Genomic DNA, 17,451 nt, shown 5'->3' with positions numbered 1-17,451 from the left:
TTAGGTTTGTATGAAATTGAATTGTTTAGCGATTTGTTAAAGTGTTGAATCTGAGTTATTTGGGATATTATGTGTTGGGCCCAAATCACGGGCGCGAAATACTAGCTAATCCAAACACCTCTGTTCTTCAAGTGTATCGCGGACGCGACATATGAATCACGGGCGCGATGAATATGACCGTTGAAGGTCTAACGGCTAGTTCAGAGTCTTCCATCAGTTGCTTGACAAGTGGCCTTCAACCATTGGCTGAATTCCTGATATTCAAAGATCTCGGGCGCGACGTAAGGGATCTCGGGCGCGACCGACTGTTTTTCAGCCCAAACTTGAGTTTTCTTCTAGAAGATTCAAGGGTTTGTTGTTGGGGTTATAAATACCCCTTGTCTACCTCATTTATGAGGTTAGACACTCTAGCAACAACAAACATTCTCAAGCATTCAATTTATTCTCTCTAAATTTATTGTGCATCATTTATTGATTGCTCATTCTCTTTGTTGATTGATTAATATTTGTGATTCAATCATTAGTGTTGTAGGTTTGTGTTTAGCCTTAGAAAAGCACATTGTGAGTTTGAGATTATCTCTTAGAAATCTCTTTGTAAAGTTTGTGTTTATCTCTAAAACACTATCTCAATTAGTAGATTCTAAAATCTCAATCATTGATTGAGTAGTGGAGTAGGATCGATTTGTGATCCGAACCACTCTAAATTGCTTGTGTCAATTTCTCTCTTCTCAAACTCTCATTTAAATTTTAATTACCCACTAAACCTTATTCACCCCGAGATAGGTTTTCCGGAACAAGTTGGACGAAAGTGGAGTGATAACTCGGAACAAGGCCTGATTGGTTGCCCAAGGCTATAACCAAGAGGAAGGCATTGATTATGAGGAGACATTTGCTCCGGTTGCTAGATTAGAAGCAATTCGTATGTTATTAGCTTATGCATCATGCATGAATTTCAAACTTTTTCAAATGGATGTGAAAAGTGCTTTTTAAAATGGTTTTATTGAGGAGGAAGTTTATGTTAAACAACCTCCCGGTTTTGAAGACTTTCAACATCCTAACAATGTTTTTAAACTCAACAAAGCTCTTTATGGTTTAAAACAAGCTCCTAGAGCTTGGTATGATAGGTTGAGTAGCTTTTTGATTGCAAATGGTTTTTCCAAAGGCAAGGTTGATACTACTCTTTTTACAAAGACTCATAAGCATGATATTCTCTTTGTGCAAATTTATGTTGATGATATCATCTTTGGTGCTACTAATGAGTCTCTATGTAGAGATTTTTCTAAGTGTATGACTAGGGAGTTTGAAATGAGCAACATGGGAGAGCTCAAGTTCTTCCTTGGACTTCAAATCAAACAAGATAAGGATGGAATCTTCATCAATCAATCCAAGTACACAAATGAGATGCTCAAAAAGTTTGGCATGGAGACCTCCTCTAGTAGCAAAACACCAATGAGTACCACAACTAAATTGGACAAAGACGAATCGGGTAAATGCATTGATATTACAATGTATCGAGGTATGATAGGATCCTTTATCTTACTGCTAGTAGACCCGACATCATGTTTAGTGTGTGCTTATGTGCTCGTTTTCAAGCTTGTCCTAAGGAATCCCACTTGCATGCCGTTAAACGTATTTTGAAATACTTGCATGGCACTTTACACCTAGGAATCTATTACCCTAGAAATGTGGACCCTAGGTTACTTGGCTACTCCGATGCCGACTATGCGGGTTGTCTTATTGATCGTAAAAGTACCTCCGGGACTTGCCAATTTCTAGGTCAAAGTTTGAACTCTTGGAGTAGTAAGAAACAAGTATCCGTAGCTTTGTCAACCGCGGAGGCCGAATATGTAGCGGCCGGTTGTTGTTGTGCTCAAATCCTATGGATTAAGCAACAACTTATTTATTATGGTATTGCACTTGATCACATTCCCATCAAATGTGACAACACTAGTCCAATAAACCTATCAAAGAACCCAATTCAACATTCTAGAAGTAAACACATAGATATCCGACATCATTTTATTCGTGATCATGTGCATAAAGGTGATGTAGTAATCGAATTCATCGATACTACTAATCAATTTGCGGATATTTTTACCAAGCCTCTAAATGAGGATCGTATGCATTTTATCATTCGAGAGCTTGATATGCTTGATGGGAGTACTTTGAACTAATGTGCTTATTGCCTTATTTGATTCAAATTATTCTTAATTAACTATGTGCTTTCTTTTAATTGATTGGACCAATATACATGTTAATCTCTTTTGTATGATGGTTACATGATTTTGATGTTTGTCCATAATAAATTATCCATGTGTGTTGGAATCAAGGCTTGGCATTGTGCAAACTTTTCGAAAATTGTTAAAAATCATGATTTCAATGAATCTCGGCCGCTATCTACATATGGCGGGCGAGATCTTCAAACTGAAATAAAAAACATTTCCCTCTGCTAGTATCTCGGCCGCGATCTTCATAACTCGGGCGTGATCTACAGACAGAAAGTATGATTTTTTTTCTGCATGAATCTCGGGCGAGATATAGTTCTCGCGGGCGCGATACATCTGACCGTTTGAATATAACGGCTAGTTTGATGTATCTCGGGCGCGATGAACATATCTCAGGCGCGATTCATGCAGATTTTTCAAAAATCTGCCCGTTTTGACACTTATCAAAACGGCTAGTTTTTCAAAAACTAGCCGTTTATGACCGTTTTTAGGACTCCTTAAGCCCTATAAATACTCCCTTTGAGAGCATTTCTTCTTTACAAAACCTCTCAAACCTTTCTAATATATTTTTTTGCAAAATAGTCTTTTAACCCCTCAAAATTTCAAAATCTCTTGCATTTGTCATCCTCATTTCATTCATTCATACATCATGGCACCCAAGGTTTCTTCTAAATCGAAGGGAAAGGCTCCGGCTCAAGCTTCTACTCAACTTCCTACATTGGAAATGGAGGAATTGGCCATTCGAAGGGGTAACATGGAACAAGCGGAAATCGAAGGCACTCGTTTTCCTTCTCTTGTGGATATTGCTTTTGACGGATTAAGGGCTCAAGTTGAAGCCTACATTGATGCCTTGAGATGGAGAAAATTTGTTCTTGAAAATAGAGAAGAAACCATTGAGGATTTGACAAAGGAAGTGATTGCTTTGCTTCACTTGATCACAAATGAAAATCATCACTCCGGGTTCTATGGAGTGACATTTCAAGTTCAAGGAAAGACCTACAAGCTTACACCAAGGGAGATCGATGAGTGCTTCGGGTTTGAAGATGGTTTTGCTACAAACTATCTTCGTATTAAGGAGTTCACCATTCATGATTTTTGGGCGGAAGTTAGCACCGACGTGAGGCACGAATCTCGCACCGCAATTGCCAAGTCTATTGCCACTCTCCCTTTGTTCGTTTTCCATCGAATCATCACTTATTCGATCAATGGAAGACATGAAGGCAATGAGAAGGTCCCCATCAAAGACCTATTTTTTATGTGGTGTGCGGTCAAAGGAGAGCGCTTTTCTTGCGCTAGGTATTTTATGGAACATCTTCATGCATTTGGAAGGAAGAGAGGCACACTTCGGGTCGGCTCCTTCGTCACGGCAATGGTCAAGAAGGCCAAAGACTACACTTCGGCTCTATGTCAAAATCATGGCGTTGTTATTGGATGGAATAAGTCCCTTCTCGATCTTGATTACTTTGTTAATCGAGTGGGGGCTTTTAATGTTGTTGGTGATCATTACCACTACCTTTTTGGAGATATGGTTATTGGACAAGAAGTGCGAAGGCTTGCAAGAAAGCGACAACAGAAATTGGGGGAACCGGCTCATCCGGAGGAGTTTGCGGCACAAGTAGAGGAAGAGGCTCAAATGGGCTTTCAAGGTGCGGAAATTCCGGCCCCGGCTATGGATCCTGCTTGGCTACCTCCTCAAGGTGCAAGTACGAATGAGATACTCTCACTCATTTATAGTCAAAATGAGCGGATGTTTGGACGTATGAATTTGATGGAAACGAATGTGGATTCTCGTTTCAACAATTTGGAGAGTCGCTTTGGAAGAATGGAAACGGAGTTTAGTGGTTTACGGTCCGATTTTGGCAATTTACGGAATCGCTTCGATGCTCAATTCCCGCCTTCTCCGGTTCATACTCCGGTCCTTGAGGAAGAAGATTTTGATGAAATTGATGAAGATGATTGACCATTTGCATTTCATGCATTCTCTTTCATTTGTTTTATGCTTTATTTTTCTTGCATTTTTCATTTTGTCAAAAATGCCTTGTAATTCCTACCATTATTTGGATTACATTACTTATGTGTTTTTATTATTCCTAGCCCTTGTCTTGTCTTGTCAATTGAATAAAATTTTGTTTTGTGCTTATTTTGTTATGTATTGAACTTTTTATCTATCGCACTTAATGTTTCTATTTTTTAATTCCGCAATTAAGTTCCTATGATCTCTAGGTTTTTACTCTTTTTGTTTTTGACAAAGGGGGAGAGATGCATATTTTTTCATATCTCTCTAAATTGCAAATTTTAGGAAAATGACTAAGTTTTAAAAATCGCATTTGTTTTCTGCTTGTCTCAAATTCATTTAAATTTTGAGTGCATAAAGTGAGGGGGAGCCAAAGTTCTTTTGAACTCCCACAAACTTAGCCATTTGAGTATATTGATTGTCAAAATCAAAAAGGGGGAGATTGTTGGACCAAGTCCCATTTAAACCCTAATTTTGAGTTTGACAATCAATTTTAAGAGGCTAATCATGTTTATTAGTGTGTAGGAACATATAGAAACCATTCCGGGTCGAATCTGAGCTTTCTAGAGAGAATCGAATAATCGGAATTCCCACTAGTTACAGTAGGTTTTCGCGCCCGAGATGCCTCAAGCATCACGGGCGAGATCCATTGATCTCGGGCGTGACAAACCAAATCACGGGCGCGATATACTAGCTAATCCAAACACCTTTGTTCTTCAAGTGTATCGCGGGCGCGACATATGAATCACGGGCGCGATGAATATGACCGTTGAAGGTCTAACGGCTAGTTCAGAGTCTTCCATCAGTTGCTTGACAAGTGGCCTTCAACCATTGGCTGAATTCCTGACATTCAAAGATCTTGGGCGCGACGTAAGGGATCTCGGGCGCGACCGACTGTTTTTCAGCCCAAACTTGAGTTTTCTTCTAGAAGATTCAAGGGTTTGTTGTTGGGGTTATAAATACCCCTTGTCTACCTCATTTATGAGGTTAGACACTCTAGCAACAACAAACATTCTCAAGCATTCAATTTATTCTCTCTAAATTTATTGTGCATCATTTATTGATTGCTCATTCTCTTTGTTGATTGATTAATATTTGTGATTCAATCATTAGTGTTGTAGGTTTGTGTTTAGCCTTAGAAAAGCACATTGTGAGTTTGAGATTATCTCTTAGAAATCTCTTTGTAAAGTTTGTGTTTATCTCTAAAACACTATCTCAATTAGTAGATTCTAAAATCTCAATCTTTGATTGAGTAGTGGAGTAGGATCGATTTGTGATCCGAACCACTCTAAATTGCTTGTGTCAATTTCTCTCTTCTCAAACTCTCATTTAAATTTTAATTACCCACTAAACCTTATTCACCCTCCTCTATTTAGGGATTTCACTTTGGTTTTACTTTGGCTTATGGTTGGGTCGGGTTAGACTTGTGTTGCCCGACATGTTGTGTTGAGCTATACTACAGTTAAGGCTAACACACTACTTTGGGAAAACTCTTGGGTTTTGAAAGGACTATATAAGTATTTAAGAACTTTGGTTTCGTTTTAAAAGATAAGAACCCACCTAAGCTTAACTTGCCTAATTTTGTTATTTGGTTTGTATGGATACTTTGGTTGTACCTTGGTTGTGTTTTGAAATGCTAGTCCTACGTGGTGTCTAGTAATCTTAGAGTTAGGGGTTGATCAGATTTTAACTTATATAATGTTTTAGACCCGTCTACTGCTCGTGCTACGGAGTCGACGTAGGGTTTGCTGTTTGCCAAGATTCACGTGGATAAGCAAGCAGTGAGTTTGTAGTGTTATTTACCGCTTTATTAAGTACCGCACATTATTTTAGTATATCAAATGTTTGTGAACTGTTTTAAGGATTATGGATCTGGATTGAAACGAGCTACTCGATAGGCCTGTATCGAGACTGTGTGCACCGGTAAGTACTTTGGAATTGGCTCACCAATGTCTGGCCTACCTTGGGAATCGATGAGGATTTGTTCCCATCTATTTTGGGTTAAATACTTTGGGATTTCATTTCAATACTGTTTTCCATAATCAATATATATTTTAGTATAAAAGGATTTGTTTTAAGGGTTTTAAACTTAATAAATGTAAATAGCATTATGAACTCATCTCAGTATATCTGACCCCGTTGTTTTCCAAACTTTCCAGGTTTATGATTTTGAGAGCGTTGGTCATCTCCGATCTTTTGATTCCTCGGAGGTCTTTTTATGTTATCAGACTAGTCCACTGTTTTACTTCTTAGACCGAAGTAGAACTAGTTGTCTCTACTATTGTACTTTGGTTTGTCGTAGTGGTACGACTTTTATATTATTATACTTTGACATGTTACATCGGATTATTTATATATGAGGCATGCTTCACAGTTTCGAATTGCTATCAAGTACTTATTTTAGAATTGCTATATAAGCTGTTATACTTAGGCTGAAGTCTCGGTTGCCCCCGAGTATTGGTTTTCTTGCAGTTTTATATTGAATATTAGGTTTTCTTCGAGGCTTGCTACGGGTTTCGGTACGACCATACCCATACCCTAGCGCCGGTCGCGATCCATGCAATTGGGTCGTGACAAAGTTGGTATCAGAGCTTTAGTTTCGAACTAAGGCCAAATTTTTGCATGTTATGTGTTTATCGCTTTAAGGCATGTTAAGTGTTGTTATTGGGTCATAGGATCTACTGCGGAATTAGGATTCAAGTCTTGTGTTTTGAAACATCATCATTTTCTTTTAAAACTTTCTACCTTCATCTATAGGAATGTTGAGTGTCGGTCTTATGTGTTACTAATGCTTTACTTTGGAATGTTTACTGCTTATACATTGGGTGATTTGTTGGATGTTGTGCCATATATGAGATATACTTTGAGTGATTTTTGTTAGCTATTGTACCTTATATGGTGTTTACTTTGGGTGACGTTTTGGTTGGCTATTGTGCCTTATTTGGTGTTTACTTCGGGTGATGCTTGGTTGGCTGTTGTGCCTTATATGATGTTTACTTTGGGTGATTAATTGTTGGCTTTTACGCTCGGATGATTTTGATTATAATTGGATTGTTTTCACCTTGTTGGTGAGCATAGCTTGGTTTTGCTGTGTTATTGGGTGCTAAATAGGTTGGCACGTACTATGATACGTTAGGCTTGGCCATATGTGGTTTTTAAAGGATTTTTGTGATGAATCTTTAAACATGGTTTGTGGCTTTATGATTGTTTGACCATACGTTGGTTTTATAATTACTATTAAGAAAATGTTTTAATTTGATTTGTGTTTTGACATAAGAGCCGGATGACTCGTATGGTCATCATACTTTAAAAATATGATTTTAATTGCTTTTCAAGTAAAATGAATTTCTCGTATCTCAGAATCTTACATTTGACTTGGTGTTGACAAATAGTTGTTTTCAAAATAATATTATTTATGAGGTTTTCCCATCGTATTGAGAATTTAATATTTTGGCTGTTATTTTACCATGTTGTGGCATGTCAACGTTGAAGCGTCGTTTGGTCATATGTTTGGTAGTTATGTTTGGCTTGCTTAGGTGTTTACAAAATGATTGTTTGAGATCAAAGATTTTCTCACATAAGCTTTTGAGTTGATTTTTGATACTTGGGATTCTTGAGCTCTTATTTTCAAAGGATTGAGATTGTTTTTCTTTAATTAAAAGACTTTTACGGATTTATAAATATTTTGCATACGTTTTATAAATGATAGTTTTGGGATTGACTTGGGTCACCCAAATTTGGGAGTTGAGCTTGGTAGTTGTAATGACTCGGCTAACTCGATGGTTTTATGGATTGGGATACTTGAAAATTTTAAAGCAATTGATTTAATTGAGGAGATATTTTCGGATATTGATTTTGTTTTTAACCGTGGGGCTCAACTAAAATTTGGAACTCTTCTGGCTGACTTTAAACTTCAAAATAACTTTTGATACATACTTTTGAAAGATGATATATTATAGGTTGATTTTATTACAAAATTTCAAAACTGGTTGTAGCATGTCTTGATTTTGTCTTTTAGGTATGTTGAGTTAATTGGCTATATGGCATGCTTGGATAGTTTATGAATTGTAGAATTCGTAATCTCTTGGTAATAATTGTGTTGCATAACTCGCACCTTTGGGTTGAATTATATTAATTGTTTTGCTTTGCCTCTTCGTGCAGAGTAGCACGTGAGACGTATTATTTCGCGGGGTCATGGTTGGCTTACCTTGTTGTATGATTTTATTTTATGAGTAGGACCTTCGTTTAAACTCTATATTGCTTTAATTTTGGTTTCGAGTTACGTTGGGTTTAGTGTGTTGTTTTGTGGATCGAGGTTTTAGGGTTTTGAGATGAGTAAGATAAAGAAAGTGTTTCCTTGGTGGTTTTAGATTATCCTGAACAAGGATGTTGGAAATTCTTATTCGAAGAGATAGATCGATGTATTAATACACTAGTGTTTTTCATCAAGATTGGATGATGCGATGCGCGAACTGGTGGGTTGTTTTGTAGAAACATATGTGATGTATTGTTTTTCTTTGAGTTATGTTTAGGCTTAGTGGGAGTTTATTGTCGCATAAGAGATTTTATAGTAGTTATCGGTTTAAATTGTTATGTTAGTATCATATCATTTGGTGGATTGCAAGTATGGAGTTTGAGAAATATTTTGAGGTTATCGAGTGCACATCTCACAGAGGGTAATGTCTAGCAAATGTTTTATCGGGAAATTGATTTCAAACGTTAATTTGTTAAACGTATTTGAAATGTTTTTATCACGTAATTGTGCCCAGACATATCATGAACATGCATTTTTGTATGTCACGAATAGAAAATTGCATTTAGCACTGAGTATGTTCACTAAGTAAAAGAGAAATAAAAAAAAATGATACATGCATAATAGTACATGCATCACGTGCATTAAAATGGTTAGAGATGGATGCAACTCTTTGGGGATGAGAGCTGTCATCACCCTGGCACACAAATATGTAAAATGAATTTTTGGCAATGAAGTGTTTCGAGAAAAATATTTTGAAACGAACTCGCGAGTCACCTTGGGATAAATGTTTTTATAAAGTTGATGAATTTCAAATGGTTTGAAATTTTACCGAAAGGTAGCTAGACAAATACTCTGTGATGCTGGTGCTGAATTGAGGACGATTACGTTATGATTGATTGGTTTGTAGTGTCATAATTTTTTGTTTTGTAGGAAGTAGTATTGGATATAAGGTTGCACTCAAGTTATTGTTGTAATATGTATGATAGGATTTTGAGGTTAGATTGGAAGGCTTACGTGCTAACTTCCGAGTTATGATTTGAGAGTTGTTGGATTAGGGGATTTGGTTATGCTCCGTGTGTGTGTATATATTGTGATTTTAAAAGAAGTTTGGTTTTTACATGTTCGATTTTGTTTAAACATTTTGGTATACTCAAATATAATATTGTGCGAGCGAGGATATTTTCAATATAAATTTATTTTCCCATTTTGACAAAGGATAAAAATTTATCAAGTTTAAACTAAAGAGAATAATAATTTTGTTAATTGGAACTATTTTATATATTTGCAAACTTACTTACACTACTAAAAAACAACCATTTAGCGACGGAATGGCAAAAATCCGTTGCTAATCACCTTTACCGACGGATTAGCGACGGACACTGTCCGTCGCTATTTTTTTGTCGCTAAAATTTTAACGACGGGATAAAATAAATTAGCGACGGATTTTTAACAAATTAGCGACGGATTTAGCGACGGATTTAAATCCGTCGCTAATTTTTGAAAATAAAACAAAATTAATTAAAATCGTAAAATGAAACATTATTTAATAGGTCGCGCTCCGTAACCCACCCACCCGCTATACACTACACACTGTCAGCCACCCGCAATTATCGCAAATTATCCAACTTATCGCAAATTTTTCAACTTCCCAGTAGGTCACCCATCCTTCACATTGCTTCCACCCAATCCTCTTTAACCTTGTAGTTCCCCCGCTCGTAGCTCCACCTCAACCAACTCATATTCTTGTTATATATTTATGTATATTATATTTAAATATATCTTAAAGTGACAAAAAGTTACTCCAGCAATTTACTCCCGTAATATAAAGTAATTATTTTTTCATACTAATTATTTTAAAATAAATAGTTAATAAATTATTTTTTAATATTTTAAATAAAAACAACAAACAACAAATAATTATTTTTGTAATAAGTTATTTTTTAATTAATATTATTTAAATTAATATTTATTTTTTTAATTAATAATTTGTTTAATTAATAATTTTTCTATAAAAATAATGCTTTTAGCGACGGATTTTGGAATCCGTCGCAAAAAGTAAGCATTTAGCGACGGATTACAAAATCCGTCACTAAATGTATTATTTTTAGCGACGGATTCCAAAATCCGTCGCTAAAAGGGAAGAAATATTAGCGGGAATCATCCCGCCACTTTTAGCGACGGAATTTCCGTCGCTAAAATTGGCGGGATGAATCCCGCCAATTTTTTTTAGGATTTAGCGACGGAATCAAATTCCGTCGCTAAATCCGTCGCTGAAAGTGATTTTAGCGACGGATTTAAAATCCGTCGTTAATCGACTGTTTTCTAGTAGTGTTAAAAGTAAGGTATAACTGCGAAATCCAAAATTGGTATGTTTTTTAAAAAATTAGTGTGTTACAAAATTGAAGGTTTTTCCAACAGTAAAAGTATTTTGGTTTTAAATATAAAAGGAGTTATAAGATATTAAAGTCTTTTAAAGAGAAGTGGGAAGTTGTAATGTTTTGTGATCTGAATTATTTCCCTATAAGTTTGGTTTTGAGCATAACCAATGATCCGATTACTGGTGAATGTGATTTAGGTGAACTCTTGTTAGCAAGGTTACTGTAATATTTGGTGAAACAATTTTGAGAATTTCAGTTTGGCTCGGATTTATGAGTTAGCTAATTCGAGAATCGTGATGGTAGGTTTCGACAATAAAGGTTGGTTGATCGATACTGTTGGTTGTGAATTTTTGTTGTTGAAAATTTGATATCGTTTTGTTTGGTTCTTTAACCTTTTGTGTGCGTCTTAGATTTAGTTTGTGAAACAAAATTGGTATGTATGTTGTATTTAATTACTTAGGTAACTTCGGACTGTATGCTTTCTTGGTATGAGTGGAAGTATCTTTCTGAATGAGTCGATTTGTATGTAACTTGGAGATTTCGTTATCATAGGTTAATGTGATATATTCTTTGGATTGTCGGTAGGTGTGTACGTGTTTATTGATTCGTTAAGGTTGATGGTCTTGTCGAGTTTAGTCCTTGTCGTGTGTACAACTCAATTTTCATGATGCGTTAAAGTTGGATGATTTATATTGGCGAGAACCTTATCTAGTTAATTTTTTACTAGACTGTTTGTTTGATATAACGAGTTTATTTATATCTTTGATATGGGATAATAGGTGTAGAGATGTTAAGTAGGTGACGAGTATTGCATGATGTTATTAATGGGGATTTTGAGGTTTTCATTTAAAGTGTTAGATTTTGGTATTGTAAGAATTGCGATTTGAGTTTCGGGCTTGTCCTTGCACCTTGTCAAGGTTGTCTTGATAGCTGTTTGAACTCGAATGAGTTTAGTAACCTTCCTTGTGAGAATGTTTAATGTTTATAGTTGAATAATCTTGGAGGTTTATATTTTGTTTAATCAAGTAATAGTTGGAGTACTAAACTGTCGAATTCATAATTTTGCTTATACGTGGTGTGAAAATTTGGGTTGTTGTTCTATGTAAGTGGTGATTTGAGTTATCATTCGAGGTACAACTTGTCGAGTTGTGGTTATGCAAGTGCGTTGGTTGATGAATAGAAGTATGCCTATGGTTTCAGTTTTAATTCGGTTATATAGTTGGGGAGTATACTTAGGTGACGGAGTCCATTATGTGGAATTGTTGTCTTTCTTTTCTTGAGGTACGTTGGGTTTCGCATTGCTTCAAATATTCGATGCTATTTTAGTACTTTGGATTTGTGTTATATGTTTTACTTTGGATGCCTTGTGCGCGTATATCGTGTTTTGTGCTTTGTTTGTGTTGTGTTAAAATCGAGGACGATTTTGTTTTTAAGTTGGGGAGAATGTAACACCCCGTATTTTTCCGGCTTGTTACGATGAGTTTTTCAATGTGTTTTGGGTTGATGTTTGGTGGTTTAGTTCCTTTGAACTTTGGTTTGGGTTGCAGAATAGTTATTTCGATGTTTGAGCTTGTTTTGAGTACGGTTTGGGCCGTGTGGATCGACCTTGGGCTTAAGGCCCAGAAAATCAATATTTTTTGAATCAGGGGGTGTATCACGGGCGTGACAGGAGCATCAAGGTCGTGATACACCATCACGGGCGCGATCGAGACATCTCGGGCGCGACGCGGCACTGTAGGGTTCGCTGTTTTGTTATAAATAGCTCCTTAACTCGATTCTTTCAGCCCTTTTTCACCCTATCAGACCTAATGCGACTCTACACTCAGATAAACCCTATTTACATCATTCCTTTATGATCCTTGGTGGTTTTTAACAATTGATTGGTGATTATATGTTCGTTTTGCGATTTTTACGCGATTTGCTTGTGGTGTTCTTCGTTGGTGTGATTGTGACTCTTGTTGCTTCTTGTCCAGACCCTTCCCTAGATTTTAATACATATTTTAATCTTGTTATTCTTCATTCTAATGTAATGATTTCAATCTCTTATGTTTCAAATGGATTTTAATATGATTTTAATATGATGTATTATGATGCGAATTGGATTTGCATGATTTAAACAACAAATTGGCTAATTCTAGATTTGTATGAAATTGATTCGTTTAGCGATTTGTTAAAGTGTTGAATCTGAGTTATTTGGGATATTATGTGTTGTGCTACAATGGCTAATGATCTAATGATTTCAGATCTAGAAGTGAGAATTGGGTTTGATCAATTTTGTAAAAAATCTCTACGATTTGCGAAATCGACAATTTTATGAAAGTTAAACGCTATGATTGCAAAATGGTTTTCAAATGCTATACCTACTGATATAATATATTCTAAGTGATGTGTTAAAGGTTTTAAATCAGTAATAAAATACTTTGTATCATGGATTGTTGGTTTTGAATCGTTTGGCTCGTTTAGGCAATTTTCGGCAAAATTGCCATGTTTGATTATTTGAGTGCTTTGGCTTAATTTGGTTAAAGGCATGTAAGGTGTTATATTGTTTGTATTGTTTTGGCTAAGCTATTTTAGGTTCAATATGAAACTTGAAAGGCGTTAAATCTTTTCATTCCATTTAAGTGGTGTATTTAAGTGTATGTACTTTGGGTGTTACTTGCCAAGTGTTGGCAAGTTATTTGGCTTAATTGCTTATCATGATTTTGGCATTTTTAAGTTAGGGAATGAGTTCTTATTTTAAACTTGGTTTTATTTAAGGATCGGATTTACTTTGGTTTTACTTTGGCTTATGGTTGGGTCGGGTTAGACTTGTGTCGCCCGACATGTTGTGTTGAGATATACAACAGTTAAGGCTAACACACTACTTTGGGAAAACTCTTGGGTTTTGAAAGGACTATATAAGTATTTAAGAACTTTGGTTTCGTTTTAAAAGTTAAGAACTCACCTAAGCTTAACTTGCCTAATTTTGTTATTTGGTTTGTATGGATACTTTGGTTGTACCTTGGTTGTGTTTTGAAATGCTAGTCCTACGTGGTGTCTAGTAATCTTAGAGTTAGGGGTTGATCAGATTTTAACTTATATAATATTTTAGACCCGTCGACTGCTCGTGCTACAGAGTCTACGCAGGGTTAGCTGTTTGCCAAGATTCACTTGGATAATCAAGCAGTGTGTTTGTAGTGTTATTTACCGGTTTATTAAGTACCGCACATTATTTTAGTATATCAAATGTTTGTGAACTGTTTTAAGGATTATGGATCTGGATTAAAACGAGCTACTCGATAGGCTTGTATCGAGACTTTGTGCACCGGTAAGTACTTTGGAATTGGCTGACCAATGTCTCGCCTACCTTGGGAATCGATGAGGATTTTTTCCCATCTACTTTGGGATTTCATTTCAATACTGTTTTCCATAATCAATATATATTTTAGTATAAAAGGATTTGTTTTAAGGATTTTAAACTTAATAAATGTAAATAGCATTATGAACTCATCTCAGTATATCTAACCCCGTTGTTTTCCAAACTTTCCAGGTTTATGATTTTGAGAGCGTTGGTCATCTCCGATCTTTTGATTCCTCAGAGGTCTTTTTATGTTATCAGACTAGTCCACTGTTTTACTTCTTAGACCGCAGTAGAACTAGTTGTCTCTATTATTGTAATTTGGTTTGTCGTAGTGGTACGACTTTTATATTATTATACTTTGACATGTTATATTGGATTATTTATATATGAGGCATGCTTCACAGTTTCGAATTGCTATCAAGTAATTATTTTAGAATTGCTATATAAGTTGTTAGACTTAGGCTGAAGTCTCGGTTGCCTCCGAGCATTGGTTTTCTTGCAGGTTTATATAGAATATAAGGTTTTTTTCGAGGCTTGCTACGGGTTTCGGTACGACCATACCCATACCCTAGCGCCGGTCGCGATCCATGAAATTGGGTCGTGACAATAACATTTGTAAACAAAAGTATACAACCGTTACGAAACCAATCAAACGTTTCACATTTTTAATGATTTAAGCCAAACGTTTACAAACGTTATGAAACAAATCCAAACGTTTGCCCATTTTAGCTATTTAAGCCAAACGTTTAAAACGTTACGAAAAAAATCCAAATGTTTCAAGACGTTTGCAAAGGTTATGAAATAAAACCAAACGTTTGGATTAAATCGCTAAAAACGTGAAACGTTTGGATTTGTTTTGTATCATTTGTAAACATTCGGATTCAATAACTAAAAAGGTGAAATGTTTGGATTTGTTTCATAACGTTTGTAAACGTTTGGGTTAAATTGCTAAAAAGGTGAAACGCTTGGATTTGTTTCATAACCTTTGTAAATGTTTGGCCTTATTTCGTAACGTTTGTAAACGTTTGGCTTAAATCGCTAAAAGGAGAAACGTTTGATTTTGTTTCGTAACGTTTGTAAATGTTTGGCTTAAATCGCTAAAAATGTGAAACGTCTGGTTTTGTTTCGTAACGTTTTAAACTTTTGGTTTGGTTTCGTAACTTTTGTAAATGTTTGGCTTAAATAGCTAATAAGGGGAAACGTTTGGTTTTGATTCATAACCTTTGTAAACGTTTGGCTTAAATCGCTAAAAAGGTGAAACGTTTGGATTTGTTTCGTAAAGTTTGTAAACGTTTCGCATGAATCGCTAAAAAGGTGAAACATTTGGATTTGTTTCATAACGTTTTAAACGTTTGGTTTTGTTTCGTAACGTTTGAAACGTTTGGCTAAAATCGCTAAAAATGTGAAACGCTTGGTTTTGTTTCGTAACGTTAATAAACGTTTGGCTTAAATTGTTAAAGAGGTGAAACGTTTGGAGTTGTTTCGTTACGCTTGTAAACGTTTGGCTTAAATTGCTAAAAAGGTGAAACTTTTGGATTTGTTTCGTATCGTTTGTAAACAAATGGGAAATGTTTGGATTTGTTTCGTAACGTTTGTAAACGTTTGGTTTTATTTCGTAACGTTTGAAAACGTTTGGATTAAATCGCTAAAAAGGTGAAACGTTTGGATTTGTTTCGTAACGTTTATAAACGTTCGGCTTAAATCGCTAAGAAGCGTTTGGATTTGTTTTGTAACGTTTTAAACTTTTGGCTTTAAATGCTAAAATGGGGAAACGTTTGGTTTTGTTTCATAACGTTTGTAAACGTTTGGCTTCAATCGCTAAAAAGGTGAAACCGTTTGGATTTGTTTCCAAACGTTTGTAAACGTTACAAAACAAAACAAAACGTTCAAAACGTTGCGAAACAAATCCAAACGTTTCGCATTTTTAGCGATTTATGCCAAACGTTTACAAATGTTACGGAACAAAACCAAATGTTTCACATTTTTAGCGATTTAAGCCAAACATTTACAAACGTTACAAAACAAAACCAAACGTTTACAAATGTTGCGAAACAATCGAAGCGTTCACCTTTTTATTGATTTAAGCCAAATGTTTACAAACTTTACAAAACAAATCTAAGCATTTATCCTTTTTAGCGATTTAAACCAAACGTTTAAAACGTTACGAAACAAATCCAAACGTGTCCCCTTTTTAGCATTTTAAGCCTAACGTTACGAAACAAATCCAAACGTTTGGTTTTATTTCGTAACGTTTATAAAGGTGAAACGTTTGATTTTGTTTCGTAATGTTTGTAAACGTTTGACTTAAATCTCTAAAAAGGTGAAACGTTTGGATTTGTTTTGTAACGTTTGTAAATGTTTAGCTTAAACCGCTAATAGGTGAAACGTTTTGATTTGTTTCGTAGCGTTTGCAAACGTTCGGCTTAAATCGCTAAAAATGTGAAACATTTAAATTTGTTTCGTATTGTTTTACACGTTTGCCTTAAATCGCTAAAAGTTTATAAATATTTGGCTTAAATAGCTAAAAATATGAAACGTTTGGATTTGTTTCGTAATGTTTTAAACGTTTGGATTTGTTTCGTAACGTTTGTAAACAATTGGCTTAAATTGCTAGAAGATTATATTCTTGGATTTGTTTCATAACGTTTGTAAACGTTTGGCTTAAATTGCTAAAAAAGGGGAAACGCTTGGATTTGTTTCGTAAACGTTTGGCTTAAATCGCTAAAAAGGTGAAACGTTTGGATTTGTTTCGCAACGTTTTAAACGTTTGGTTTTGATTCGTAACGTTGAGAAACGTTTGGCTTAAATCGCTAAAAAGGTGAAACGTTTGGATTTGTTCTGTAACGTTTGTAAACGTTCTGCTTAAATCGCTAAAAAGGGGAAACGTTTGGTTTTGTTTCATAACCTTTGTAAACTTTTGGCTTAAATCCCTAAAAAGGCGAAACATTTGGATTTGTTTCGTAACGTTTGTAAACATTTGGCTTAAATCGCTAAAATGGCGAAACATTTGGATTTGTTTTGTAACGTTTGTAAACGTTTAGCTTAAATTACTAAAAAGGTGAAACGCTTGGATTTTATTTGTAACGTTTGTAAATGTTTGCCTTAAATCGTTAAAAAGGTGAAACGTTTGGCTTTGTTTCATAACGTTTTAAACGTTTGGATTTATTTCGTAACGTTTTTAACGTTTTGCTTAAATCGCTAAAATGGGGAAACGTTTGGATTTGTTTTGTAACGTTTGT

The sequence above is a fragment of the Mercurialis annua genome, linkage group LG3, assembly GCF_937616625.2.
Source record: "Mercurialis annua linkage group LG3, ddMerAnnu1.2, whole genome shotgun sequence".
Lineage (NCBI taxonomy): Eukaryota > Viridiplantae > Streptophyta > Magnoliopsida > Malpighiales > Euphorbiaceae > Mercurialis > Mercurialis annua.
The sequence above is the reverse complement of the archived record's forward strand: the minus strand, read 5'-3'. Positions refer to the sequence as shown.